The sequence below is a fragment of the Sinohyriopsis cumingii genome, chromosome 4, assembly GCF_028554795.1.
Source record: "Sinohyriopsis cumingii isolate HCF-2022 chromosome 4, ASM2855479v2, whole genome shotgun sequence".
In the NCBI taxonomy this organism is placed as follows: domain Eukaryota; kingdom Metazoa; phylum Mollusca; class Bivalvia; order Unionida; family Unionidae; genus Sinohyriopsis; species Sinohyriopsis cumingii.
In genome coordinates, this window is record NC_142964.1 from 45,719,368 (window position 1) to 45,736,297 (window position 16,930).

Here is a 16,930-nt window from a genome sequence, read left to right on the forward strand (position 1 = left end):
CGAAAGGCCGAATTTTTACGAAGACAAACGGGATTTAACACGAGATCGCAGAGTTGAACAGTACAGCATGAAGTGACAGTCTGTACTCGAACTGAAATGCCGTATAAGGACGTACGTTTCACACGAGGAGTCGGTTTGGAATATGTTTGCCGAATTTAAAGGAAAATGTAATGGGTTAGAGTGTGTCAACCGGGAAATGGAAGTTTGTCTGTACTCTAAAATAAATGAAATACACTGTTTTAATTTTCTTTATAACAAACCAAAGTAGTGAAGGGGGCCACTTTACGGACAATGGGAATTAGCATTAAAAACACCCCTGGGCCACTTTACGGACAATGGAAATTTAACATGGCGAAAAATCGTGGGCCACTTTACGGACAAGGGGAATTTAACATGGCAATAAATCGTGGGCCACTCTACGGACAAGGGGAATTTAACATGGGATTTTTTTTTTTTAAAAAAAAATTTTTTTTAAAAAAGGGGTAGGCAATGGAAAGGCTATCTCTTTTCGAGAAATATGGCTGGCCCTGAAAAGGGCCTTTGGTTTATGTTAATATGCCCTTAGCATAAAGGGCATTTGCGACATCTTCTTTTCCTCAAACTTCGTCTTACAGCAGGGCCATACATCAGAGTCCTCTTGAGGCAACCTTGTCTCTCTATATAGACTCTTCTTATCCACAGGCTGCTGTTGGTCCTGTGGACAACGGTCCACTTGGATCGGACATACATGAGCATGTCCGTCCTGAACATCATTGTTGACACAAGGGTTGAAGATTCAACGTCGGTCCACATGTTGAGGCTCCGAGAATAGGTGAATCAATGCAGTGAACTGTGCTTATTTATAGGGACAGAAAGGATTGAAACGGATTGAGTTCATTCACCAATCCAAACACGCGTTACAGAATTCAGTCAGCCCGCATCCAATCCGAAGAGAGCAGTCTGTGACGTCACGTAGTCAATATAGATTCGCTAGCGCTTGTGTGCAGTCAATCTATGCGATAGTGATTCAACATGACGGAAACTCAGAAAACGATCCAGTGGGGTGCACCAGCAGGGGAGACCGCCCAAGGGAACCCGGACTTACTTTCAGAAGAGGTGAATTGGGATTTTGTGGATTTTCTCTCCTCGCAAGAATTTGTTCCGGAACCTTCGTTACCTTCTTCATTACCGCAAGTGGAGAATTTTAGACAGAGACAGAAAGAAGAATTGGAGAAATTTATACAACGACAAAAGGAAGCGGAACAGGCTTTTCTCCTACAGCAACAGCAACAAGAAGAAGAGGTAAGAAAAAAACAACAGCAAGAAGAAGTAGCAGCAAAGAAACAAGAGGGTGAAAATCAAACGGTCACGGTACTGTTGGACATTTTAGCGGAGTTAAGAAGTCTGAAACAAATGTATCAGACTTCTTTATCACGACCGAAGAGAATACGACCTTCCCGAGCCAAACATGTCAACCCTGTGACTAAGCCTACCGTACCACCCTTAGTGATTTCAACCCAATCATTATCATCATTACGCAGTCCAGAAGTAGGCCTTGGCCGTGGCAAAGGTTTAAGGCAGTTAAAATTGATTGCTTAAACTCACCCCTACACCATGAAGAAAAAGGCCCTTTTCAGGGCCACCCACATTTCTCGAAAAGAAATACAATTTCAATTTGCCAATAACTCAAAAAAACTCACCCATGTTACCCTTATAGTACGTGTCTGTGTATGAGTGCGTGAGTGTAGCTTCTTATTTTAAAATCAAAACTCAAAGACTCTTACCTTATATCATTCATTTATTCTTTTCTCCATTTTTTACAATCCAATTCACAATTCACAACGCAACACTTTAATAAAAAGTTCATTGATTTCTTCTTTTCTCCTTGTTTAGTCTCTCTGTTTTTTGAATTTCTTCACCGTCACACTCTTTTCCTCTTCTTCTTTCTCCTCGCTTTCTTCCCTTCTTCTTTTCTTCTCGTGTTTCTTTGCCTCATTTAAATAGAATTGTCTTTTTTCTTCCTCTTCTTCCTCTGAAGAATCCCTCTCTTCTTCTGAAGAATTCCTCTTTTCTTCTGACTCCTCTTGTTTCTTTTTTGGGCAATCTGGAGACCAATGTCCTTTTTCTTTACAATAATAACAGGTATCTTGACTTTTGTCTTTTTTATCCCCTGTTTTTTTTTCTTTTTTGACGGTCTGGACACTCTGAAGACCAATGCCCTTTCTTCTGACAGATATAGCAAGTATCTTGACTTTTATCTCTAAAGGAAGGAGAGTAGTCCGTAGGCTGGTCTGAAGAGAATTTTCTAATGACCCCTCGCAAAGCTCTGACGAAACGTTCCATCTGGTTAGTCTCTTCCATCGTTGTGCTTGGCTTGAGAGTGAAATGAATAGTGAAAGGACAAGACACACACCCTTTTATATACGCTGGTTTGCTATGACTATAAAGTAGTTTATGGTGTTTGAACTTGAGTCATTTGACTTTTTGCTTTCAAGATGAAACGATCCCATTCATTCGAGAAGAAAGAAGAAGAAAGTAAGAGGCAGAAACGTGATCTATCGCCTCGTACCAGGGCTGAAATCTTGGCACAAATTCATGCCAGTGATTTTGAAGAGGACATGAGTGAACCAGAATCCGAACCCTCTAAACCAAGTTCACCACCCTTAGTCAACCCTGAAAAGTACTATTCCATTCGAGAGACGGAAAAGCGCTCCTCTAGAAAATTTAGAACCACGGCTTACAAATACACAGTGAAGTTTAAAGATTTCAAGGCTGAAGTGCCGTTAGAGAAAGCAGAAGTGTTCATCACCGAGGTGTGGGATTCTTTGCTCACTGCACTCAAGCGACAATGTCAACCCAAAGAAGACGATCGCTTGAGACTTTCCATACAACACGACGGTTTGAAATCCCCTGTTTGGATCGAGTTTAGCACCCCTGCAGAATTGACTGCTTCCAAAGTCATGGACAAGATTCAACACGTACAACAATCTAATGATCAGTTTGACATCACCGATGGTAAAGCCACACTGGACATGACCCACGTCTCTCCTCCTCAAGGGACAGGACGCAAAAAGATGTTATTGGTGGACGACCTTCGCAACACCAAAAAGAGTCTCGTTCGAATTAACAACCCTCATGACCAGATGTGTTTAGCCCGTGCCATCGTGGTGGGACTAACCTATGCCAACAAGAACGACACGGTAGAATGGAAAAGAACCTGGGACACTATTCAACGTTCCGACCGAGCCAAACAACGAAACGAAGCAGAACTCCTGTTACAACAAGCCGGATTGCCCAAAGACACACCCTGTGGCATTCCCGAGATGCAAAAATTGCAAGATGTCCTAGCTCCACGCTACACCTTGAAAGTGCACCCTCAAGAAATGCGCGGGCCTCTATTGTTTCGAGGCCAAGACTTTAAGGACGGAAAATACATTCACCTTTATCATCACGATGACCATTTCGATACCATTACCAGTATCACTGGATTCCTGGTATACAGATATTACTGTGAGAAATGTGACCAAGGTTATAATAATCGAGAGCAACACAAACATTGTGGATGGAAATGCTCAGGATGTTTGGCCTCTTCACCCTGTCTGAGCGAAGAACCAGTGCCTTGTTCCACTTGTCTGCGCACGTTTGTCAGCCCTACCTGTTACCAACAACATCTGAAAACGCAAGGTTCACAGAAGAAATGCGCGTGTCAACTGCTGAGATTGTGCTCTACGTGTGAACAAGTCATACGTACCAATAATACCAAGGCACACGTATGTTCAGGAAAGAAAAAATGTCACATTTGTCACCACATCGTGGACTTGGAACACCAATGTTACGTGCAAAAATACCAACCCCCACCAGAGAAAGAGGACGGTCACAAGAAGAAAGGCAATTTCATCTTTTTCGATTTCGAATGCATGCAAGAAACCGGCATTCACATTCCTAATTTCTGCGTGGCTCATCGAGCGTGCGAGAAGTGCATTCAAGAACCTATCTTCAGTCATTGCCCTCACTGCAGCAAGATTCCCGGAGGGCGTGAAAAAATCTTTCGGGGACCAAACACGTTAGCCGATTTTGCCCAATGGGTCTTAGACCCCGTCGACAAGACATGGAGCCAAGAGGACATCGAACGTTACCGAGATTGTCATCGCCATGCCACAGTGATGGCTCACAATTTCTCCGGATACGATGGACAGTTTCTTCTCAGATACTATACGGAACAAGGCACCGAGCGTCCTAAAGTCACTTTGAACGGAGCCAAAATCATTTTCATGCAAGTGGGACAAGTGCAGTTTAAAGATTCTATGAGCTATTTGGCCATGCCTTTGAGTCGAATGCCTAAAACGTTTGGAATGACAGAAATGGCTAAAGGGTACTTTCCACACTTTTTCAATACGGAAGCCAATCAACACGCCGTTCTACCCCATTTGCCCGAGGCTCACTATTACGACCCCGACAACATGCGTACCGAACAACGAGAAGCTTTCTACGCTTGGTACCAGGCTCACGCTTCGGACCCTTTCGACTTTCAGGAAGAAATGTTAAAGTATTGTCGTTCCGACGTGGACATTTTACGGCGTTGCTGTGGAAAATTTCGAGAACTGTTCATGGAACACGGAGGGGTCGATCCTTTGAAAGAAGCTTGCACCATTGCCAAAGCGTGTTCCTTAGTGTATCGACAACGATTCATGCCTGAAAACACCGTGGCTGTCATCAGTCATCAAACGACCCACTATGTCAAGCGTCAATACTCGGTCAAAGCCCTACGTTGGTTACATTACTTGTGCGATAAGGAAGACAAGTGGATTCAGCATGCCCGCAACGGAGGGGGCGAAAAGACCATCGGAACGTATTCGGTCGATGGCTGGGACTTAGAAAACCCCAAGATCGTGTACGAGTTTAACGGTTGCTTATTTCACGGATGTCCCGTCTGTTACCCTGACCGTGGCACTAAAAATCAGTTTTTACAACGAACCATGGAAGACTTGTACCAGGACACTTGTCAGCGACGCCTAAAGTTAGAACAGCAAGGATACCAAGTGGTGGAAATGTGGGAACACGAGTACGATCACCGTATGAAAACCGATCCCGAGTTTAAACGCCTCGTGGAAAGTTACCAGTTCATGGACCCGCTGAACCCGAGGGATAGTTTGTACGGAGGAAGGACCAATGCCACCTGTTTGCTGTACCAAGCCGACGAAGAGAAAGGAGAAGAAATCAAATACTTGGACGTGTGTTCGCTGTATCCCTACGTGTGCAAATATTGTCGCTTTCCTGTAGGGCACCCACAATTGCTGACGGAACACATCGACCTGGTCAACATTCGACAATACGAAGGCTTGATCAAGTGTAAAGTTTTGCCTCCCACGAACCTATACCATCCCGTCTTACCTCACCATTGTCAAGGCAAACTGATGTTTCCCTTGTGCCGTACTTGTGCCGAAACGTGCAACCAAGACCAACCTTGTCAGCACAGCCAGGAAGAACGGGCCTTGACGGGAACCTGGGTCAGCGTAGAATTGTTCAAAGCTCTGGACATGGGATACCAACTGTTAGAAGTGTACGAAATTTGCCACTTTCCCAAGACAGAACAATACCGCAAGGGTGACCCCACGCAGAAAGGCATTTTCGCCGACTACGTGGATGCCTTTTTGAAACTGAAGCAAGAAGCCAGCGGCTATCCTTCCTGGTGTCACACTCCCGAAGACCAAATACAATTCAAAGAGAAATACTACGAACAAGAAGGCATCACTTTAGACCACATCGAGAAAAACCAAGGCAGGCGATCGTTTGCCAAAGTGATGTTAAATTGCTTGTGGGGTAAAATGGCACAACGACCGTGTTTACCCAAGACGGAATATTTGACAGAACCTTCCCGCTACTTCCAGATGATTCACGACAAAACCAAATACATGAAACACGTGGACGTCGTTCGAGAGAATTTGATCTTGGTCAATTACGAAGAAGATCTGGACTTTGTACAAGACGACCCTTTTGGAAATGTCATCATTGCGGCTTACGTGACAGCCCATGCTCGCTTAAAATTGTACGAAGCTTTAGAACTGTTAGAAGAACGCGTCCTGTACTTTGACACGGACAGTTGCATTTACATCCATCACCCGATTCAACATCACCCTAACATCGAAGGAGACCGTTTAGGAGCCTGGACAGACGAGCATCCCGACGACAAGATTCTAAGTTTCGTCAGTGGCGGTCCCAAAAATTACGGCTACGAATACCGTGACAAACAAGGAGAAGTGCACACGACGTGCAAAGTGAAAGGACTGACTCTGAATTATCGTACCAGTCGTGTGGTCAACTTTGGGGTATTGAAAGAAGCCTTGCAATCGGGAGAGGATGGAAACTTTAAAGTGACCACCTATCAACCGAACAAGATTGTACGTTTACCTACTCACCACATCGTCAGTCGACCTTTGGAAAAAGTCTATCAAATCGTGTACCAGAAGCGAGTGAGACTTCCCAATCATTTCACCTTACCGTACGGTCACGTCGGTATTGGTCTGTATATAAAAAAGGAACCCTAGGCAAGATCGATAGTTCATTGTGACTACCAAGACCGAGCGAACAAGATGAATACTTTGAAAGAGACATCGTTCCAGTTTGGGGATTGTAAAAAAGTTGTATCTTCCTCTAGTGTGACTAATACTGGATGGATAAGACCCATGCATTGCGACGGAAAATGTCCGGAAGGAAACTGCGATTGTCCATGTGGTTACCATTGTAATTGCGTAACGGAGTTTGCAGATGAGTGCGATTGTGAGCCTTGCGATGGATACGATGCTGTACCTTGTGACCTGAGCGATGCCGTAAAGCATCATGGGAACTTTGTTCTCACTGCCCCTGTCATGGAAAGTGATGCTGTGCGTGTCAAACCTGAGGGATGCGAAAGCGATGCCGCTCGTCCTTTTAGACATTTTACCGGGTTTAAAGGGGAATGTTCACCTTCACGTCTACCCCACTACGGATGTCATCCAGCCCTGAGCAAACTCCTGTTCCTGTCACCCAACCCTCATCGAAACGAACCTGTGAAAAACGAATATTCGTTCCCTGTGCGTTTGTCGGAATACTGCGACTTTGAAAATCGTCTTCAATCGTTCAAAGGAAAATGGCCAAAGTATCTGGGAGGACCGACCCCCGAAGAATTAGCCAGAGCCGGATTTTTCTACTTGGGCGAAGGAGATAAAGTCAAGTGCTTCAGTTGTGGTGTGTCACTTCACCACTGGGAACCGCAAGATTCGGCCTACGTTGAACATGCTCGATGGTCACCGAATTGTCATTACTTACCTTTAGTGGGACCGAGACATTGAAGTAACTTTTTTACCATAATAATTTGTTCATGGATACTTTACAAGAGAACATTCGTGCTTTGCCTGTGGAGTTGAGAGAACGCATTTATCGAGAGCTGGTCAAAATACAAGTGAAACGTAAAGAACAATTGCATCCGTTACGTCACCGGTGTTTGAACCACTGGTACCTGAAGGCTATACAAGGACTGATTCAATTGAAAGTGTTCCATTGGACAGACATTGATCAACGACCTCCTGGTTATAAAAAGGAATGGTTTGGTATGGACGATTCTATCTACTACATTGTAAACGTACTGCATCGAATTCCAGAGGAAGAGTTAACGAATTACCAACATCTTGAACACAATGTCAACTTGGTGAAACAGGAAACTTCTGAACGAATTGTAATGTGTAGATTAGTGACTCAACGATTTAAATTCGACACTGAAGTGAAACCATGTTTGTGCAAAGAGTACATTTCTTGTGTCAGACCAAAGAGGATTTAGTATGACCTATTCATGGATACTTTACAAGAGAACATTCGTGCTTTGCCTGTGGAGTTGAGAGAACGCATTTACCGAGAGCTGGTGAAAATACAAGTGAAACGTAAAGAACAATTGCATCCGATACGTCACCAGATCTTTAACCACTGGTACCTGAATGGTATAAGAGAACTGATTCGTCAGAAATTCTTTCAATGGTCAGACATTGTTCAAAACTTTGAGGTCGCTAATGATCGACATGTTCATGATTATGGTTACTTCGAGATTCACCTAGTGCAATGCATTGAGGAAGACAAGTTAAAGGATTACCAACATATTTTACGTGGAATCTACTTAGAGGAAGAGGAAACACCTAAACGAACTCTGACGTTTCGGTTACAGTATGCAAGATTTAGATTCCCTACTGGAGAACGAAGATCTCTGGCTAGAAAGTACGTCTATTGCATCCGAAAAAAAGAGAATATAAAAACAGGCTGCCATGCCACGGTTTATGTCACATGTCATCCAACAGATTCCGTGGAAGGAACTCAATGACCATATTCAAACCGTGGATCATTACCATCAATTATTACAAGAACTATATCCATTCAATTTGGGACGACAAGTGGTGTGTGTCTTAGTGACTTGTTTTCTGGGATTTCGTTTACCAGCCGATTCTTTGTGGACTCTTTACGATCAGTACTTACCACCTCCATGGCCTTAAATGGTCACGAAAAACTCCTTTTGCTCAAAGCCTTGCGTTTTCATCTGGATACTTCTCGACCTCAACAGGAAAAAAAGATTCGTCAACTTTTAGCTACCCAAGACGTGTATGACGATGTGTGTGTAGCTTGTGACTTACATCCCCATTGGACAGATGTTCGTGATTGGAAAAAGGGGGGTTTTGAGGCTTGGACCCAAGAAGTGGCCCAGTATGCACAAGAGTTGTTCAAGGAAAAAAGTTACTTTTCAACCTGTGTTAGTGACGGTGCCAGAAGAACCCGTCACCGAGAACAACCACTCGCTTCAGGACAGGACTGTCATGGACATGCCTGAAAGGTCATTCCGGGAGGACACTTGTGTGACAATACCTCATGTAGAGACTGTAAGAACATTACACACTGTCCCTAGGACATCTTGGTTAACCAAAACATGTTGTACAGACACTTGTTTATATTCCACTTTGATCGCTTTGCTGTGTTTTATATTCCTGTACATCACTATTTGGGTTGTATGTATTTTTGTCTTTCGTGTTCATATTTGAAACATTCAATAAACGTGTTCTGAAAAAAGTATATAAACTCTTGTCTTGTTTGTTTTTTCGTGTCACAAGTGACATTTCTCATACCATGGCTACCTCTGCTGTCTCTGCTCCCTCTTCCTCTACTGTCAAAGTCATCGACGAACACTTAGATCGTGCCAGTTGGGAGGCTTTGTATCTTCGCCATCCCTTTAACATGCTCATTGCTGGACCTAGCGGTTCAGGCAAAACCGAATTCGTCAAACGTTTGATCGAACATAAACATCATTTGATCGATCGGCCCCCTCAACGGATTGTGTGGTGTTACAAAGAGTGGCAATCGGCGTACAGCCTCTTGCGAGAAAGTCAAGGCGATTCCATCGTGTTTGTGGAAGGCATTCCTAAAGAAGACGACGGCATCGTCTCTGACTCCCGTCTAACCCATTTGGTCATTTTCGACGACATGTTAGGAGAAGACGAAGAAGAAATTAAATTGTGGTTCACGCGCAAAGGGCATCACCGTAATGCCAGTGTCGTTTACATCACCCAAAATTTGTTTCAACAAAGTAAAGCCCATCGCACCATCAGTCTCAATGCGCATTACGTGGTCTTGTTTAAAAGCCCTCGAGATAAATCGCAAGTGCAAGTCTTAGCCAAACAGTTAGGAACGCCTTGGCTGACTCAGGCGTACGACGATGCCACTCAAACGCCACACGCCTATTTACTCGTCGATTTGAAACCTACGACTCCCGAGGATTTGCGATTTCGTACCCACTTGTTTCACCACTGGTGCCAAGACGGAGGGCCTGTCCTGTACACGTCTCCGTCCTCGACTTCATTTCACTCCCCATGAAAAAAAATCTATAAAAACCTCAGACCCTTTTTCGTCTGTCTCACACAGTGTGAACATGACGTCCCTTCAGTCGCATCTTCCCGTCAAATTGATTCGTGCCTTGTATGGCATCAGTCGAGAAAAAGATCCACAAACACGAGCCCGTGTCTTAGAAGCTAGTCTCAAAGAAGTCTTACGATGGTTCACGGTGACGGCACGTCAATTACTCCAAGGAATCATTCAGATTCCTCATCAAACTCAACGCTTTTTCGATCGAAACAAAGTCGCTTTGGTCCAACTGGCCGATCCCCGCATCGACACTCAAACCAAAAAACAAATCATTTTGAAACCTGGAGGGAGCGGTACTCTAGGAGGGGTCATCATTCGCTCACTCTTAAGATGGGATCCTAATGCCCCCAAAGTTATCCCCAAGACAAAAGTTCAACGAAGCCCCAAGAAGAAAAAGAAAAAGACCAGGTCCCCAAGAAGAATAACTTCTCCAGTGGCGGGACCCTCCTCTTACCAGACACCACCCCGGAAAAAGAAAAGAAGCCCCCAGAAAAAGAAACAGAGAAAAAGTCCCCAGAAAAAGAAAAGTCCACAGAAGAAGAAAACTAGTCGCAAGAGAGGCACTTCGGCCAGGACGCAACCTTACACTCGCAAGCCACGACCTGCCACAGCGGTGACTGCGTCTCCGGCAGCCTCACGTTTGTCCACTTCTCCGTTGATGTCACCAGGAACTGAAGAGTACTTGGAGACGTTGATCACACCAAGAACTTCTCCGTTGATGACCCCCAAAAGAACTTCCCCAGTGGCAGGACCTTCCAATTTAGCGGCAGTGGCTGCTGCTCTCAAAGTACCTTCTCCCAAAATCAAAGTCCAAGAAAGATCGGGCATGTTACAAAGTTTACTGGATTTGTCCAAACAAGAACTGGCTCGATTTAGTCCGTTACGTACCCCTGCACGACGTGTCATGCCTGTCCTCAAACTGATAAAACGTAAAGACAATCAGTGGCGACGCGTTCCAGTATAAAAAAGGCCTGTGACCGAGTAGGGTATCAGTGTTTTTAGGTGCTCCTAAAGACTCAAAGATGTCACCCTCCAGAAAACCCCAAGGAAAGAAAAGGAAAGGACTGCCACCACGTTTAGCCAAACATGGGGACCTGTTATCTGTCCTGTCCAAAGCTTCTCCACCCCTACGAAAAAAACTCATTCAAACGGCTTCCAAAGAGGTCATCGATACCGTGTGCGAATGTTGTTTGAACGTTTTGAAAGGCACGATCCCTTTGTCCAAACACCAGAAACAATGCTTAGGCAAACATCGTCACGTTCTTTGGAAAATGGTTCAAAAGAAAATTCCCATTCGTCAAAAAAAGAAGATGTTGGTCCAACGTGGAGGCATTTTACCTCTCTTGTTAGGCCCCATACTGAAAGGAGTCTTGGGAACCATGTTGGGAGGACTGATGGGAGCAAGATAAAAAGGCCTTCGGAAGTCCCAAGATCTCAGAATTCACCCCTGACAACCCCATGGAAGGACGAAAACTAGCTTTAGTGCCTTACAAACGATGGATGGAATACCATCGGTGGCAAGAACAACGCACCCCGCATTTACCTCCCAATCCCAATTTGAGCGAGATGTCCCAGTTACAACACGAATTGCAATCCTTGCTGGATCGCCAAGATTTGTCCGAAACAGAAAAATCGCAAAAGTACGGTCAACTCTTGCAACGACTGCAACTCTTTCACCAGAAAGCTTTAGACGAAACAGCTTTACCCACTCTAAAAGATTTTAAGACCTTGATGAAAAGTCCAGCACCATCATCATCATTACCACCACCACCACTACTGTCATCCCCAACCGTCACCAGAGATGCTACCTCACAAAGACCTGAGGAAGAAGAGACGCGCGAAGTGTTTCAAACACCGTCAGCAGCTCCCATTTCGAGTAAGATTGCAGCATCCTTATTGACCCCGTCCCCCACACCCCAACGAGAAGAAATGAAAGCTTGGGTTAAAAAGATGATGTCCACGCCTCCTTCGACAGAAGTGAAAAAGAAAGAAGGGAAACCAGAAGCGAAAAAAGAAAAGAAAACCAAAGCCATTCCATTGCCACCTCCACCACTGCCTTCGACTTCTACTCCCGTAGCCCATCGGACACGTAAATCTGTTTCCAAACCACCCTTTCGACCCACCCAAAGTAGCATCACCGAAGAGTGGGTGACTTATTAACACACCAACACAAAAATGGAAAAAGTCTTAGCCAGCATTTACTACGATCCCTCGCATCCTGCAGGTTACGCAGGAGTTCAAAAATTGTATCGTGCTGCCAAAACGCGACTGAAAAGTCTCCGTTTACCTCAAGTGCAACGATGGTTACAAGAACAAGCTACCTACACTTTACACAAACCCATTCGACGCAAGTTTGCCAGAAGTTGCACCCGAGTGGAAGGCATCGATCATCAATGGCAAGCCGATTTAGCCGATGTCTCTCATTTGGCCAGCTACAATCGTGGTTACAAATATTTGTTTTGTGTCATCGACGTCTTTTCCAAATTTGCCTGGGTCGTGCCTTTGACTTCCAAATCGAGCAGCGAGTTAGTGCGAGCCCTGCAACGGGTGTTGAAACAAAGCGGTCGTCACCCTCTTCGATGGCAAACGGACAAAGGCACCGAATTTCTGAACCAAGCTTTCCAAAAAGAATTAAAGAAACGTGACATTCATTTTTTTACCACCGAGAATCCCGAAACCAAAGCCAGCATCGTGGAACGTTTTCAACGCACTTTGAAAGAACGCATGTGGAAATATTTTACGCATCACCACACTCTGAAGTACATCGACATCTTACCGCACCTGGTGCAAGCGTACAACCAATCTTACCATCGAAGCATCGGACGTGCCCCGCAAGACGTGACTCCCGACAACGAAGTGCTGGTGTTTGAGCGCCTGTTCGGTACGTCCCCGACGAGGGCTGTCCCCAAGAAAAGTGGAGAGTTGACCGTAGGAGATTGGGTGCGCATTGGCAAAACCAAACGCACTTTCGACAAAGGTTACTTACCTAACTGGACGACCGAACTGTTTCGCGTCACTGGACGAGTACATGGCCGTCATCCTGCCGTCTATAAATTGGAAGACATGAACGGAGAAGTGCTCAAAGGAAAGTTTTATTTGCCCGAGTTACAACGTGTCACCAAAAAAGAAGACGACGTGTACGACATCGAAAGCATTCTCGAACGCAGAACCCGTAAAGTGGGCAAACGACGTGTCAAAGAAGTCAAAGTACGTTGGAAAGGATATCCACCCAGTTTCGATTCTTGGATCGACGCTTCGCAAGTCATCGACTATAAAAAGAAGAAGTGACCATCATGCCCTTTCACACAGCAGCAGACGCAGCTACGTCGACCACTCCTTCTTCCCCTAGTTCTTCTGTGCAAGATTTACAAAAACAACCCTTGTGGGTGTGGTGTGGAGAACGTGTGCCTAAAACGCAAATCGTCTTTTTCTGTCAAATCTTCGTGGTGTATTGTGTCATCGGGGCAGCCATCGCCAATTTGAGTTTGCAACAAGGAGACAAACAATTGTGGACCATTTTATTGAGCAGTTGCATCGGTTACCTACTTCCCAATCCCTCCCTGAAATTCTCCTCGAACGGGAACGTTGTGTCCAGTGCCAGTGTCAGTGCCAGTCACCACTCCAACCACAACCAAAACCCCATTTTGGGCGGAGACACGCCTCTGACGTCCAGTAATATCCCCTCGGACAGCCACAGAACTCTGGAATTATGAGTCACCAAAACCAATTTTACTTAACCTTACCCAGTGACAGTTCCATGGAGGTGTTTCCCAACAACACGTTGTGCTGTTACACAGCCAAATTACCTCAGGCCATCCCCTTAGATCACGAAGCCCATTGGGAAGTGGCTTTGGTAGAAATAATTCACCCAACCCAAGTCTTCAATGTCATTAACAATCAAAGTAAATTTACGGTGGAAGTTTATGACGAACCATTGCAAAAGTGGATGAATGAGAATAACAAATATCCCCATAAAACAAAAAACAAAGTCAATCCAAATTGGATGGACTATGAGTTGTTCATTCCCTCGGACTATTATTTTAGTGGTCAACATTTGGTCAGCGCCATAGCCTCCAAGTTTAATGGTGTGTTTGGGGAAGCTTTTAAGACTTTCAAGTCCAAAGCGGTCACCCTGGAATACCACAAAATAGCTCGTCGCTTCCTGATGAAATTTCCTGAGGGGGAAAAAATCTTGGGTTTCTATTTTAATGATGAATTGTTTGACATGTTGGGTGGTAACGTAAAGATGAGGAAGAAAGTAGAACATACACTAAAAGAAAAAACCATCATTTACAGCAACGAGTCTTTTGGCCAGTATTTTCAGGCCCCGGTAGAACTGAACCAAGGACTGAATTTGATCTTTGTGTATTCCGATGTGGTGGAATACAACGTGGTGGGACACACCTCCGTGCCGTTACTGCGTGTCATTCCTTTCAAAGTGGACTCTGCCACAATCGCTGACGAGGAAGGTGGAAACACTTACCACGTCCACCGCGAATTTGTCCATCCTCACTATTTGCCCGTCAGCAAGTCGTATTTGGACACGGTCAACATTACTATAAAAGGAGATTTGGGACAAGATATTCCATTCACCAAAGGAAAAGTCACGGTGAAACTCCATTTTCGAAAACGGTTCTCTCACGACTCGTAAGTAAGTAAGTCATGTATCCAGTGTACCGAGGGGTTGCTCGACAGCGAGGACACGGTTTAGGAGACATGTTAAAATCGGCCTTTCGTTCGGTGGCTCCAGTCTTGAAACCGATGGTGACACGAGGATTGCACGCCTTGAAAGATGCGGCACTGACGCAAGGCAAAGAATTTCTCCAAAATGTCATCATCGACAAACAAAACCCTAAAGAAGTCTTCATGAGGGCAGGCAAAAATGTCTTGCTGCAAACGGGCAAAGACATTTTAGGCCGACGAGACACACCTATAAATGCCCTGCACGCTACCGAGTCAAGCATTCAGCAAGGACAAGGCAGAAAGAGACGACGAAGAAGAAAACACCCTTTCACCAGACTTCAAGCGAGAAAGGCCAAAAAAAGAAGAACCGTTCGAGACTTAGACGTTTTCGATTATTGAGACACAACAAAAAATGATGCACCGAGAGTCTTGCGCCTGTTCCAAGACGGAACTGGATCTGTTTGCCATGCCCCCTACCATGATGACGATGCAAGAATCCCAATGGGTGGAATTTCATCCCGTCTCCTCATTGGCAGCCTCAGCTCCCATCGAGTTTGAAATCAAAGGACAGCCCGAAGATTACATCGATCTTAATAGCAGTTACTTGTACTTGAAAGTCCACGTTCTAGATCAGGATAATGGTGGAGTACATGCCGCTGAGATTATAGCTCCCGTCAACAATTTCATGCATTCCTTGTTCAGCTCAGTGGACTTGTACTTGAATAACAAACTGGTTAGCAGCAGCATGGATACTTACCCTTACCGTGCCTACCTGGAAAATCTCTTGACGTACGGACCAGATGCCAAGACAAGTCATCTCAATGCCTGTGTGCTGTGGGCAGATGACGAAGCGGGCAAGTTTAAGATAGCTGACGCAGAAGACAATGACGGCTTTGTGGCAAGACGAAACAGAATCACAGGCAAAAAGAGTTTAGAACTGATGGATCGTTTGCATTTGGACATGTGGTTGCAAGAGAAATATTTGCTGAACGGTGTCAATGTGCGCCTGAGACTGAATCGTAGCAGTGCCGCTTTCCATTTGTTGGCTAATGCTGATGCTACTAAGACTGGCAATCCTAAAAGTCAAATCGAAGTGGCCAGACTCTACGTACGACGCGTGGAAGTGTTACCTAAAGTGGGAAATGACATCAGTCAGACGTTGAGCAGAACGACCGCCAAGTATCCCATACGACGTGTGGAAGTGAAAACGTTCACCATTTCTACTGGACTGAAATCCATAACCGAAGATCATCTGTTCCAAGGACAGTTACCCAAACGTTTGATCCTTGGTATGGTCTCGAATGCAGCCTTCAACGGAGCCTTCGCTGAAAATCCTTTCAACTTTCATCACTTCAACGTAAAGAAAATCGAAGTCAGTCGTGATGGCAAGACCTTGTGTACCCGACCTTTCGAACCTAGCTTTGAGCCCCCAAACATGAATTACTTGAGATCGTACTTGTCCCTGTACGAAGCCACCGGTCAGTTAGGAACCAACACCAGTCACGGCATTGAGTATGAGGATTATGCAGGAGGCTATGCTTTGTGGGCTTTCGATTTCACTCCAGACCAAGGCAGCGACGAGGGACATTTCCACCCTATAAAATCCGGCCAGATTCGTGTGGAACTTCAGTTTGCAGAAGAACTGAAACAGACAGTGAACGTCATCCTGTATGCAGAATTCGATAATACCATAGAAATCAACAGTTTGAGAGAAGTCATTCTAGATTATTAGAAAGCCATGGAAGACTGTTATCCCTCTTTACCTAGTGGAGAAACTTTGGAGATGGAATGTGAGGAGACCGTGGAAGGAGAAGAATCTCAAGACAAAGACGAAGAAGTTTTGATGAAGTCGAGATGGCCAGAACAAGAAGCCCATTTAGTCTCCTGTTTTGCCAAACACTTGGTCGACAAAATGACAGAATTGATCAAGAAAAATTGTTATGGATGTCAAAACGATCATCCCAGTCAAATTCAACACGATAAATGCCTGATGTTAAGTCAAGAAGAAAAATTGGACGAGTATCTGGACGAAGCTTGGAGTCTCATCTCGAACAAAGACGTGCTGCACCAGTGGTATAAAGACTTGCGTGAACATTCTTGTCCAGCATTAACCACTCAAGAGATCCATCGTATCGAAGCTCTCCTGAATCAGAGTGAGGAAACAGAACGAATAACCGTTTATTCGTCAGACATTTTCAAGCAAAAAGTCAGGATCGAATTGACGACTTATTATTACCTGTGAAGAAGAAAACAAACACAAAAACAATGGACACCTGGGAACTTTATTACCTTTTGAACCACAGTTCGTATACGTCTTCTTGGAATCCCGTCGTCTGTG